This window comes from Schistocerca gregaria, chromosome 4 (assembly GCF_023897955.1).
Source record: "Schistocerca gregaria isolate iqSchGreg1 chromosome 4, iqSchGreg1.2, whole genome shotgun sequence".
NCBI classification, from domain to species: domain Eukaryota; kingdom Metazoa; phylum Arthropoda; class Insecta; order Orthoptera; family Acrididae; genus Schistocerca; species Schistocerca gregaria.
Window position 1 is genome coordinate 434,816,538 of NC_064923.1, and position 14,057 is coordinate 434,830,594.

The 14,057-nt window shown below is 39.4% G+C and overlaps 1 protein-coding gene across 1 annotated transcript in view; it reads left to right on the forward strand.

Annotated features, from left to right (window-relative positions):
* LOC126365768 (serine/threonine-protein kinase PRP4 homolog) overlaps window positions 1-14,057 on the forward strand; it is a 266,407-nt gene that overhangs the window by 206,066 nt on the left and 46,284 nt on the right. The gene's annotated exons all lie outside the window — the stretch shown is intronic.

The window sequence follows — 14,057 nt, forward strand, 5'->3', positions numbered from 1 at the left end:
CTTGGTTGTTGGCACATTGGTAAACATAACATGGCTCTGTGTGACAGTAGTTTGTAAAGGGAATTTCAGTTACTGTTCATAGTTTCTCTCACAAAATTGTTCACAGTTACTAAACACTCAAATTTGCAACTAATTTAATATTCGTAACAAATAACAATTAGCAATTGCCTTTACAGCATCCCTGAGTGTTGACAATTGAGAGAAAACTGAATTAATTTTCTTTGTGATTTCTTGGTATTGCTACACTAGTTGGATGCGCTACATCCATTGTCAGGGTGTAGACCTATATGACCCGGGAGATCCGGAAAAAAACCCGGGAATTTTTTCATCCGGGAAAAAACCAGGAAAAACCGGTATTTTTCATTGTTTTAGTTTTCAGTTAAATTTTTGTAACTTTGACCGGTAAGAACCAATACTCTAACTGTATCTCGCTACTGCAGAATAATACTGCAGCAATAAAACACAAACAAGAGAAAAAAAACAAAATAAAACTTAAGTTGCAAAGGAAATGTCCCATATACAACAACAAAACACAGTGCTCATTACAAGCGTCTGCCAACAGCAAAATGTGTCAAAGGCTTTACGAAGACTATGCAATGTTTCATAATAACAAATTACCTCCAATGAGCGTGATGTCACAACTGTTGACATTAGATTCGTTTTAGCGGTTGAGATTGAGCTTATGCGCATGTACCTTCTTCTGCTTCTGGTTACAAAATTGTGGCAGTTAGCTGTATAAGCAAAAGCAGCAAGCAGCCAGATGCTGTCCGACAAAATTTTACTGGTGCGCCTAATTTGCCAGATTCACGTATGTGGAACAGGCCCGGAACTGGCTATGGGGCGGAGGCAAACCGGGGTATCTGCCCAGGGCGGCAGTTTCAGGGGGGGGGGGGGGGGGGGGGAGGGTGCCAAATTCATATTAATGAGGAAAAGACATTGTTTCACAAAGTGCCTACCATTCAGCGCACATTGGTCTATTGATTGATTACTCATATGATTTTGAACGCATCCCTGTTGGTTTTTGAACATTTTTGAAAAAGTTCTAAGCTGATTTCTGAATGAATCATGATTTTTGATTGCGTGCATAGTGTACGTGATGTCTCTGCCAGGAAAATCCCCATCGCATCTAGAAATAAACTTTCCTGCTGACAAATGGCGATGGGTCAATACGAGCTGAGTAGAATAAAGCCAAACGGTTGAATGCCAATCTCTGTTTATGTGGTTGACTGGGTTCGAAAATGATCAGTGTTGTTATAATTACTAGTGAATTCCATAGATACAGACTATGAAGTGGAAATAAACGACTAACAGGAATAAAGGTACAAATATTACGTATTGTTTTCTCTGTGTATCCAAGAAATTGAAATTTTGACAGAAAATTTTTGGCCAGACCACTACACTACTAAGGGCCAGTTATACAGTCCCCGGCTAGCAGCCGCTAAAGTTCTATTCTGGGAGTAGCACGGTAAATGCCTTGCATGAACAGCTAATAACACCTAACTGGAGAATAAATGTGGGATAACTAAATGGTGATTGTGGCAGGTTTAGTGTAGTTAACCAGAGAATAAGTTTTGAATAGTTACAGGATTAGTGATGACAAGATTATTTGTTGGAACGAGGAAGGAGAAGAAACGGGGACTCACACGAATTATGAAAGAATATGACAATTTAAAATTTATATAAAATTTTCATATTACTATTTTTCGATCTCATGATTCAGAAGAGAGACGCTCAGTAGCTCGGTACGGGCTTTTGTTGAAGTTTAGAGAACATTCCTTCACAGAGGAGTCAAGCAGTATATTGCTCCCTCCTACGTATATCTCATGAAGAGACCATGAGGATAAAATCAGGGAGATTAGAGCCCACACAGAGGCATAGCAACAATATTTCCTTCCACCCACAATACGAGACTGGAATGGAAGGGAGAACCGATAGATGTACTCAGTGTGCCCTCTGCCACGCACCATCAGGTGGCTTGCGGAGTATGGATGTAGATGTAGATGTAGAAGCTAGGTAGTATGATTGAAACATGAAACTATTTCCGAACATAAAACTTTTTGCTTTTAGTAGGCCTAATAGGCATTTGATATTGGTACTTCGTGAATTATATTGTCGTGTTATAAAAATTACCATTTGTGCCAAAACAGTCTCGTCTATTTGGTGTGTGTAACAATTGCTGCAAAATTAGGCAGGCCTATTTTGTTTTATCTAGCAGACAGTGACAAAATACACGTAATCTGATCGAGAAACCATACCAGTCTTGTGTACTATTTGTATAAACAGCTTTTCTAGTGTTAGACAATGACATTTCGTTTTTTATTGTAGCAAAATGTTGAGGAACTTTGATGAGGTAACAGATTCTTTCCCAGAAAGCTGTGGCAACATTAGAGAGAGAGAAAAAAAAGCAAGGACTTAAGGATTGAAGAACTGTGTACTGTCTTGCTTGTCTCTTGACTTTACTGGTTTTATGTATCCTATATTTAATTTTATGACACACAAAACAGCAAGTTATTAGCTAATAGGCAGTAAAGACTGCAAATTTTCTGAAGAGTTCTTATTCTGCCGGTTACAAATAATCCCATCCATTATTAATTGTGAGATTTTTTTAAAGACGGGCAGGATGTTAAACTGGCTGACTGGGAGTAGGAGAGGCACCACAGGAGATTTTAATTTCCTTTGGCCTGAATATAGTCTGATGGCATCCATTAGGATTCCTCAGAGCGAAATACAGAGGCGTGTGATGGAAGCGTGCTGTGTGAAGAGGCGTGGCTCGCTTAAGAGCAAATAACATGTTCCCTCAAACATATGTGTTTTATGTATCAGACTCTTCAGAAAGATGTGAGCTACCAAATGAAGATATTTTTGAAAAGTCTATTTTTTAAATTTTTGGCGTCCTATCTCAAATGCTCTAGGGAGGGGGAGCGCCACTATTTCATATTGCCGCGGTTTGGAAATATCGTAGATCTGGACCTGAAGCAAAGAGCAGCCTGAGTTATAGTGGGGAGATGGTAGTCTCCACGTGACCCATGTTTACGTTAAGTGATTTTGCTGTTTTCTCTTCATTTGTTGCTCTCACGTCAAATAAAAAAAAACAAAACGGATTTCTGTGGCCGGGAGCTATCAAGTGAATTAAAATACATTCACATAATTATGGAAGGGTCTCCGGCATCGTCCCCTATGCACCTTGGAGTATGGGACCTCATCATCATCATCAACAAAATATGTTATTAGTTTCAGATTTTATTTTGTTTCCACCTTTCTGACGGTCAAGTGTTAATCGCCTTGCAGGACAATGAAGTTATTTTTGTCAATTTTTTAAAAGAAATTTGACTTTTATTAATCTTGTCTACCAAGGCAGTCAATTTATTTGAAATGAAGTGTTTAATTCCACACTGTTGGCTATTTTCAACTGTCCGCTGTATTTCAAGTTCACATTTTCATCTTCAAGCGCATTGCTAGAAAAGCATGTGCTGAGTCGTGTCCTGTGACATCACTGATAACTGCAACGCTTGTGGTCTTGTTTTGAAAATATGCCACTCCTGTAAAAATTGAAACCTGGTCATTACTCCAATGATACCTGTGTACTTCATGTGAGAGAATTACAGACCAGTTCTCAGCGAAATCACAGTGAAGCACTAAACATAGTTCTCCAGCCTGTACTCACCCTTTCACTTCTGCTGAGTGCTGTTGTAGCAATTTCTTCAGATGCTGGTGTGTTACTGCTTTCACTGACCATTTACCAAGTTCATCAATGAAACTGTCAAAGGCAACAGTTTTCTTAAGTAGTTTATTTTCCTCCCATGTCGCATATGTAATTTCTGCAGAGTTATCTGCTACATCTTACTGGCCAAGTGTCTGCAAAGACAGTCCTCCCTTTCCATGACAGTCACCACATTCTTGAAACAAATAAGTCTTTTGCTATAAGTCACAGATTACTAATGACTCCACACACCCAAACAAGGTGTCATATGTCATGTGCTCCAGTAAGTTCTTCAAAGTTACCACACAAAGTTCAAAATTTGCGCAGTACACACATAAGCAGACATCTCTAGGTGGGAGTGGAACTACCCACTTAGGTTGTAATGCATAAAATTTTGATATTCCAATATGTGAAGTTGTACAGAGGCTCTTATAAATTGCAAAAGTTTCTTTAATACTCTTCATTTTCAAAACTTTTTGACCTTCAACTGTTAACATTATAGTGTCTTTTTTGTAGGCACTCTGGTGAGTACAGCTCCATTTATCTTCCAGATAAAATGACTGCACTATTTGAACTTCAGTGGCTTCTACAGGGTGACCATAATAAGGACCTGGTCTTCCAAAGACTCCTTTCACAGACCTTACATTTCTTGATTTGCCTACCATGTACTTTGATGCTTTTGGAACATGGTTCAAAATTATTACTATTTTTTTAAAATGTCTCTGAAATAATAGTTAATACTTGCACCTTTTCCCTGTAGGATGCCCAATAGTCAACAGCAGAAATGATAGCTGTGGAAAATTCCTGGCAACATGTGCAAGAGTGCTTTGGTTCATTTTCATCTGAAGATGGAATTTCTACTTTGAAGAGTGTGGTCAGTTTTGCTGTAGTGTATTCATCTATAACTTTAGTAATTTCTCTGCACTTTGTTGATGCATAGAGCTTATGACTTGACTTCACAGATCTTGGTTTCTTAACAGGATTAATTCCTACCTCTGTAGTTGACTGATTCAGGGTATTTAATTCTTCCTCTATTGATGCAAAATCTGCATCATCTGCACCATGGGAGGCTTCTGCTTTTTCAGTTACCAACATTGTTGTTATTCTGTCAAAACATTTATAATACAAAAAGTCGTCACTGGAAACATCTTCTCTTTGAAACAGAGTCTTCATATGATAACACTTATTCTCCACCTGAACAGAGTCTGTTTTTTTGTTTGTCTTATATATCACTTTTTTATGGTTATGCAATAGTCAACACACTTCACTTTCCTGTGCCCCAGTAAGAAGACATTTCAAACAGTCCTTTTCATAAAACACACTGCAACTATGTCAACTGGCAAATTCCACATGAAAACACAAAACTCACCGGATGGTCTCAGATTTCTTAGAAGCCTCTTCAGTAAACAAATTAGCACTTAACAACTACAATACATAAATGTGCAATGAATAACCAGTGCAAGTCTTAGCCAGGTGGTAGAGGATATAGGTTCCTTGTGCAAGGGATTTACAAAGCAGGATCATGTGATGGTAGTGGGTGGAGTGGGAAACAGTATTGATAGGGATCAAGGCTACAACATTGAGTGTGACCTGGTGAAAGTAGCCTCAGCAACAACCCATACCAATGTTGGGCTTTTGCCTGCTTTCATGCGGCATGATCAGCCCCAGTTGAACAGCTCTGTCAGGAGGGTAAATATGGAGTTGGATCAGTTGCGTAGTGTGACCACTCTGTCAGACATTGGATTGGTTCCTGTCGAGGCTATTGATAGGGGGGATTTCACAAGGCATGGCCTACATCTCAATAGGAAAGGGAAGGGTAAACTGGCAGGGTTGTTAGCGAAATCTATAGGGGGGGACACTAGTACTCATGGATGTACCTCTTTTTTAGGCTAATATCAGTGTCGAATGAGAAGTTCAGGCAGGCAGGTGCTAAAGAGGTCCAAAACTCACAAAATTCTCACAACAGTAAAGTAAATAATAATTTTACCATATATAACTAAAATATTGGTGGAAAAAGTAGAGTCTCAGAAAAGTAAAGTAAAAAATAATGTTACCATTTTTCACCAAAATATTCCGGGATTGAAGAATAACGTAGATGAGCTCCTGGTTTATTTAGATGACATCGAATCTAATAATGTAATAGATATACTATGCCTGTCTGGGCATCACATTGTGTCTGATATGGAAAAGGTAAATATCAGTGGCTATAAACTAGCTGCACATATGAGTAGAGAAAATAAGGTGGGAGGAGGAGTTGCCACATATGTCAAAAGTTATCACTGTGTAGAAAGCTTAGATACAAAAAAGTTTTGTCTAGAGCAACATATAGAAGCGTGTGCCTGTCAACTTAAACTGAAGGAGTGCTCTATTATAATTGTAACAGTATATAGGCCCCTTCAGGAAACCTGAAAAACTTGGATGCCTTGCTGTGCAATCTGTCAGATAGGGGAAAGCAAATTATTATTTGTGGGAACTTCAATGTTGATTCATTGAAAGAGTGTAATAGATAGAATGACCTGGAAGTCTTGCTCGGTTCTTTCAATTTGACATCTGTCATTAATTTTTCTACTCAGGTGATAAAGGACAGGAGCACATTGGTAGATAACACTTTTATAGACCAAGATAGGTTTAAAAACATAAATTCTTGTCCTGTTGAGAATGGGCTTTATGATCATAATGCTCAGCTAGTAACAGTATATGACATAGTTCCATTCAGTATTTCAAAACTACCCTCCAAAGATGTACGTTCAGTTAATGACTCCACAATTAGAAATTTCAGAGATAATCTTCAGCAGTTAGACTGGGATGAGGTGTACAAGGAACCTGATGCTAATTTAAAAGATAATTGATTTCATGATACACTTGTAGGAGAATTTGAAAACTGTTTCCCCAAGAAAGTAGTTAAATCTAATTATAAGAAACTATGCACAAAACCTTGGCTTACTAAAGGAATAAAAAATCTAGTAACCACAAAGGGGAACTGTATCTAACAACAAGAAAGAGTAATGACCCAGAAACAGCCAAATATTATAAAAACTACTGTGCTACATTAAGAAAGGTTATTAAAAAGTATGAGATTAATACCTCTGATAACAAAATCAAAACAATTTGGGATATTATTACAAGGGAGACAGGACAACCAAGAGTACAGGATGACGGCATCACCATCAAACCGAATCAAAACTTGATAAACAACAAGCTGGAAGTTGAAAACATTTTGAATCATCATTTTTTAAATGTTTTAGAGAAAATAGGATCTAAATGTTCATCAGAAGAAGCAAGGCAGTTAATGGAAGAGGCCTTACCCACATCATTTGATACAATTGAATTTCCACCCACCTCTCCATCTGAAATTAGGAAGATATTAAACTCTCTCAAGAATAAAAGCTCACATGGGATTGATGGCATTTCCAGCAGGATAATAAAAGCAAGATTCTTAGCCACATATGTAATAGCTCTCTGAAGCAGGGTATTTTCCCAGATAGACTGAAGTATGCAATTGTTATACCACTGCATAAAAAAAGGGGATACGTCTGATGTCAACAACTACCGCCCAATCTCTCTTCTGACTACCTTATCCAAAATTCTAGAAATAGTAATGTATTGTAGAGTAGCTTCACACCTTTGTAAAATTTTTCAATGGAAAATGATATACTAAAAACAAAGATTCCAAGACTTACCAAGCGGGAAAGCGCCGGTAGATAAGCACAATGAATAAAACACACAAACACACACACAGAATTTGAGCTTTCACAACCGGCGGGTGCTTTGTCCTTTCCCTTTCCTTTTCCTTCCCTCTTTCCTGATGAAGCAGCCGCCGGTTGCGAAAGCTCAAATTCTGTGTGTGTCTTTGTGTGTTTTATTCATTGGGCCTATCTACCGGCGCTTTCCCACTTGGTAAGTCTTGGAATCTTTGTTTTTAATATATTTTTCCTATGTGGAAGTTTCTTAAACACACACACAGAATTTCTAGCTTTTGCAACCAAAGGTTGCTTCTTCAGGAAAGAGGGAAGGAGATCAACACCTTCAACCCATTACATGCAGTCTCCCATCCTTCATCAAAGACACCATCCACTTTCTCGAACGCCTGGAATCCGTACCCAGTCTGTTACCCCCGGAAACCATCCTTGTAACCATTGATGCCACTTCCCTATACACAAATATCCCGCACGTCCAGGGCCTCGCTGCAATGGAGCACTTCCTTTCACGCCGATCACCTGCCACCCTACCTAAAACCTCTTTCCTCGTCACCTTAGCCAGCTTCATCCTGACCCACAACTTCTTCACTTTTGAAGGCCAGACATACCAACAATTAAAGGGAACAGCCATGGGTACCAGGATGGCCCCCTCGTATGCCAACCTATTTATGGGTCGTTTAGAGGAAGCCTTCTTGGTTACCCAAGCCTGCCAACCCAAAGTTTGGTACAGATTTATTGATGACATCTTCATGATCTGGACTCACAGTGAAGAACAACTCCTGAATTTCCTCTCCAACCTCAACTCCTTTGGTTCCATCAGATTCACCTGGTCCTACTCCAAATCCCATGCCACTTTCCTTGACGTTGACCTCCCATCTGTCCAATGGCCAGCTTCACACATCCGTCCACATCAAACCCACCAACAAGCAACAGTACCTCCATTATGACAGCTGCCACCCATTCCATATCAAACGGTCCCTTCCCTACAGCCTAGGCCTTCGTGGCAAACGAATCTGCTCCAGTCCTGAATCCCTGGACCATTACACCAACAACCTGAAAACAGCTTTCGCATCCCGCAACTACCCTCCCGACCTGGTACAGAAGCAGATAACCAGAGCCACTTCCTCATCCCCTCAAACCCAGAACCTCTCACAGAAGAACCCCAAAAGTGCCCCACTTGTGACAGGATACTTCCCGGGACTGGATCAGACTCTGAATGTGGCTCTCCAGCAGGGATACGACTTCCTAAAATCCTGCCCCGAAATGAGATCCATCCTTCATGAAATCCTCCCCACTCCACCAAGAGTGTCTTTCCACCGTCCACCTAACCTTCGTAACCTCTTGGTTCATCCCTATGAAATCCCCAAATCACCTTCCCTACCCTCTGGCTCCTACCCTTGCAACTGCCCCCGGTGTAAAACCTGTCCTATGCACCCTCCCACCACCACCTACTCCAGTCCTGTAACCCGGAAGGTGTACACGATCAAAGGGAGAGCCACGTGTGAAAGCACCCACGTGATTTACCAACTGACCTGCCTACACTGTGACGCTTTCTATGTGGGAATGACCAGCAACAAACTGTCCATTTGCATGAATGGACACAGGCAGACAGTGTTTGTTGGTAATGAGGATCACCCTGTGGCTAAACATGCCTTGGTGCACGGCCAGCACATCTTGGCACAGTGTTACACCGTCTGAGTTATCTGGATACTTCCCACCAACACCAACCTATCCGAACTCCAGAGATGGGAACTCGCCCTTCAGTATATCCTCTCTTCTCGATATCCGCCAGGCCTCAACCTCCGCTAATTTCAAGTTGCCGCCACTCATACCTCACCTGTCTCTCAACAACTTCTTTGCCTCTGTACTTCCGCCTCGACTGACATCTCTGCCCTTACTCTTTGCCTTTAAATATGTCTGCTTGTGTCTGTGTATGTGCGGATGGATATGTGTGTGTGTGCGAGTGTGCACCCGTCCTTTTTTCCCCCTAAGGGAAGTCTTTCCGCTCCCGGGATTGGAATGACTCCTTACCCTCTCCCTTAAAACCCACATCCTTTTGTCTTTCCCTCTCCTTCCCTCTTTCCTGAAGAAGCAACCGTTGGTTGCGAAAGCTAGAAATTCTGTGTGTGTGTTTAAGAAACTTCCACATGGGAAAAATATATTAAAAACAAAGATTCCAAGACTTACCAAGCGGGAAAGCGCCGGTAGATAGGCCCAATGAATAAAACACACAAAGACACACACAGAATTTGAGCTTTCGCAACCGGCGGCTGCTTCATCAGGAAAGAGGGAAGGAAAAAGGAAAGGGAAAGGACAAAGCACCCGCCGGTTGCGAAAGCTCAAATTCTGTGTGTGTGTTTGTGTGTTTTATTCATTGTGCTTATCTACCGGCGCTTTCCCGCTTGGTAAGTCTTGGAATCTTTGTTTTTAGTATATATATATATATATATATATATATATATATATATATATATATATATATATATATATATATATATATATCATTTTCCATTGAAAAATTTTACAAAGGTGTGAAGCTACTCTACAATACATTACTTTTTCTAGAATTTTGGATAAGGTAGTCAGAAGAGAGATTGGGCGGTAGTTGTTGACATCAGACGTATCCCCTTTTTTTATGCAGTGTTTGTTGGTAATGAGGATCACCCTGTGGCTAAACATGCCTTGGTACACGGCCAGCACATCTTGGCACAGTGTTACACCGTCTGAGTTATCTGGATACTTCCCACCAACACCAACCTATCCGAACTCCGGAGATGGGAAAACAAAGATTCCAAGACTTACCAAGTGGGAAAGCGCCGGTAGATAGGCACAATGAATAAAACACACACACAGAATTACTAGCTTTCGCAACCGATGGTTGCTTCTTCAGGAAGGAGAGAGAAAGATGAAAGGATGTGGGTTTTAAGGGAGAGGGTAAGGAGTCATTCCAATCCTGGGAGCGGAAAGACTTCCCTTGGGGGAAAAAAAGGACAGGTGTACACACACACACACACACACACACACACACACACACACACACATATATAGCCATCCGCACATACACAAACACAAGCAGACACCTGTCCTTTTTTTCCCCCTAAGGGAAGTCTTTCCACTCCCGGGATTGGAATGACTCCTTAGCCTCTCCCTTAAAACCCACATCCTTTCGTCTTTGCCTCTCCTTCCCTCTTTCCTGAAGAAGCAACCATCAGTTGCGAAAGCTAGTAATTCTGTGTGTGTGTTTGTGTGTTTTGTTCATTGTGCCTGTCTGCCGGCGCTTTCCCGCTTGGTAAGTCTTGGAATCTTTGTTTTTAATATATTTTTCCCATGTGGAAGTTTCTTTCTACTTTCATTGATGAAATATTAAAGCATTCCTCAAAGCATTTAATATTTCATTAGCGAAAGTATATATATACTTTCACTAATGAAGTATTAAATGCTTTGAGTAACCGGAAGTCACCAGTTGGGAGTTTTTGTGATCTATCAAAGGCTTTTGATTGTGTAAATCATGGAATACTTCTTGATAAGCTCAAGTACTGTGGTATGAATGGGACAGTGTTCAAATGGTTTAAATCATACCTAACTGGAAGAGTGCGGAAAGTTGAAATAAACAGTTCACATAATATGCAAAAAACTGGTGATTTCTCAAACTGAGGAACAATCAAGAATGGGGTGCCGCAAGGTTCAGTCTTGGGTCCCCCACTGTTCTTAATATATATTAATGACTTGCCATTCTATATTCACAAAGATGGAAAGCTAGTACTTTTTCCTGATATAGCTACCACCCCCGACAAGAATTAACTGGTGAAATTGTAAATGATGTTTTTCAGAAAATCATTAAGTGGTTCTCTGCAAATGGGCTCTCATTAAACTTTGACAAAACACAGTATATACAGTTCCACACAGTAAATGGAATGACCCCATTAATAAATATAGACTTCGATCAGAAATCGGTAGCTAAGGTAGAATATTCAAAATTTGCAGGTGTATGCATTGATGAGGGGTTGAACTTAAAAAAATACACTGAGGATCTGCTGAAACGTTTGAGTTCAGCTACTTATGCTATTAGGGTCATTGCAAATTTTGGCGATATACATCTGAGTAAATTAGCTTACCATGCCTATTTACATTCTCTGCTTTCGAATGGCATCATATTCTGGGGTAACCCATCATTGAGTAAAAGAGTGTTCATTCCACAAAAGTGTGTAATCAGAATAATTGCTGGAGCTCATCCAAGATCATCCTGCAGACACTTATTTAAAGAGCTAGAAATCTTCAATGTAGCTTCACAATATATATATTCACTTATGAAATTTGTTATTAACAATCCAAACGAATTCAAAAGTAATAGCAATGTACATGGCTACAACACTAGGAGAAAGGATGATCTTCACTACTCAAGGTTAAATCTATCTTTGGCTCAGAAGGGGGTAAATTATGCTGCTTCAAAAGTCTTTGGTCACTTACCTAATAGCATCAAAAGTGTGACAGATAGCCATATAGCATTTAAAAGGAAATTAAAAGAATTTCTTAATGGCAACTCCTCCTACTTATTAGATGAATTTTTGGATATAGTAAGTGGGTAATTTCCCAACCTCCTCCCCCCCCCCCCCCCCCCCCCAAAAAAAAAAATTGTGTCATGTTATATTTTGTCTAATGTAATATCTTGTATAGACACCTTTTATTAAACTGACACATTCCACATCATTACGAAGTGTCGTATTCATGATCTATGGAACAAGTACTAATCTAATCTAACCATGACAAAGAAACTGACAACAGCAGCAAAGAAAGTGATAAGAAATAACTGCACAAAGACAATAGAAATGAACATTGTAACAAAGAAATTTGTCAGGAATGACTTCAGTGAAGACATATATTACCCCAAGTAAAAAATAATAACTTTTAAAAATAAAACCTGTCCAACATAAAAGAGGAAGCTCTCCTTTACAGTGACTATAGTACTACATGGTACTAAACAACAGAAAAAAATCTATCTTTTCTGGATTGGCATTTTGAAAAAAAAAAAAAAAAAAAAAAAAAAAATCTGTTAATTATAAAAAAAATTCAAAAGGCGACAGTGAAAGAACTTTGGCAGATATGTCCAAACAGAGGATACCATTGTAATCATAAAGCAATTATCCTTCAAATATAAAAACTCTAGTAAAATATCTAGAACTGTTACAGAGATACAGCAATTTAAAAAATTTTCTGAAATTCACATCTTCAAAATGGTGTTCGCAGTGTCACCTTTGGAGGCCTGTATGTTGGAGCAGGAATATCTTTGGAGTAAACAAAAAATAGGTGTTTCATACTTAAACTGCTGAATTTTAACATAAGCTAAATTCAATAACATCTGATAGTGTGAAGGTAACCCCCATGCCTGAAATGATACAGATTATGCCAATACACAATCTCTGAGACTACCTACCACTATCCCAAATACTATCATACATTCTTGTAGTTTAGGTTTATGGTTTAGCACATTCAGACTTTCTGACAACTGATTATAATTTTTGATATGTTAGCACTGCACAGCATGAGACACCTAAGACAGATCATCTTGAATATATTCAGAATGGATATATTCACTGAAGTACAGTCTTCACTGAGTTACAGTAGGCAACATGGTAAATTTTCTGACAAATGCAAGTAATTTTTATTGTTTATAATGTCAAATTATGGCACAGACTTATTAAAATGGAACCATATACTTTATTCTGTAGCATTCGAAAGAGTCTTTGAAGATTTCACCTAACATGTGTGGAACTTGATTAAACAGTAACAAGGTAGCTCAACAAACAGCGGTCTTGTCATCAGGAGGAAAGGTCCCACGATTGTCTGCCCTGCCGTACCATAAGGAAGCAGACATACAACTCAAGTAATGTTTGTGTGTTTATTATTAATGATGATCATATAAATTTCTCAAAATATTGACCACGAAAACTAACATATACTATAAAGCGGTCCTGGACAGGTTATGCTGCATATTGAATTTCATCTGCATGTATTGTAGAACAGGGTTGCATAAAATGGCATTTTGTGTCTTCAGAAGTCATCAGTGTTTCCTAGTAGAACTCGTGTTTTAATTTTCCTCACAAACAAAAGTCCACAAGTGAGTATGTTGGCCATTGTGTGTTTCCTGAATGACTGATCCATTGATTACACAAGGGGACCATCAGACATGTTGTGGTGTCACTGCCAGACAACACACTTGCTAGGTGGCAGTCTTTAAATCAGCCGTGGTCCATTAGTATACGTCGGAATCGCATGTCGCCACTATCAGTGATTGCAGACCGAGCACCGCCACACAGCAGGTCTAGTCTAGAGAGACTCCCTAGCATTCGCCCCAGTTGTACAGCCAACTTTGCTAGCGATGGTTCACTGTCTACATACATTCTCATTTGCAGAGACGACAATTTAGCATAGCCTTCAGCTACATCATTTGCTACGACCTAGCAAGGCGCCATATTCAGTTCCTATAATTACTTCAAGAATGTATTCTGAGCAGATAATATTGTGAATCATGTACCGTCAAGAGCGACATTCATCATTAATGGATTAAAGTTAAGTATCAAACTAATTATGTCCGCTTTCTGAATTCTCATTCCTTGTCATGTTCCCGACCTCATGTCAGTATAGTTCTTCCCTCTTCATGC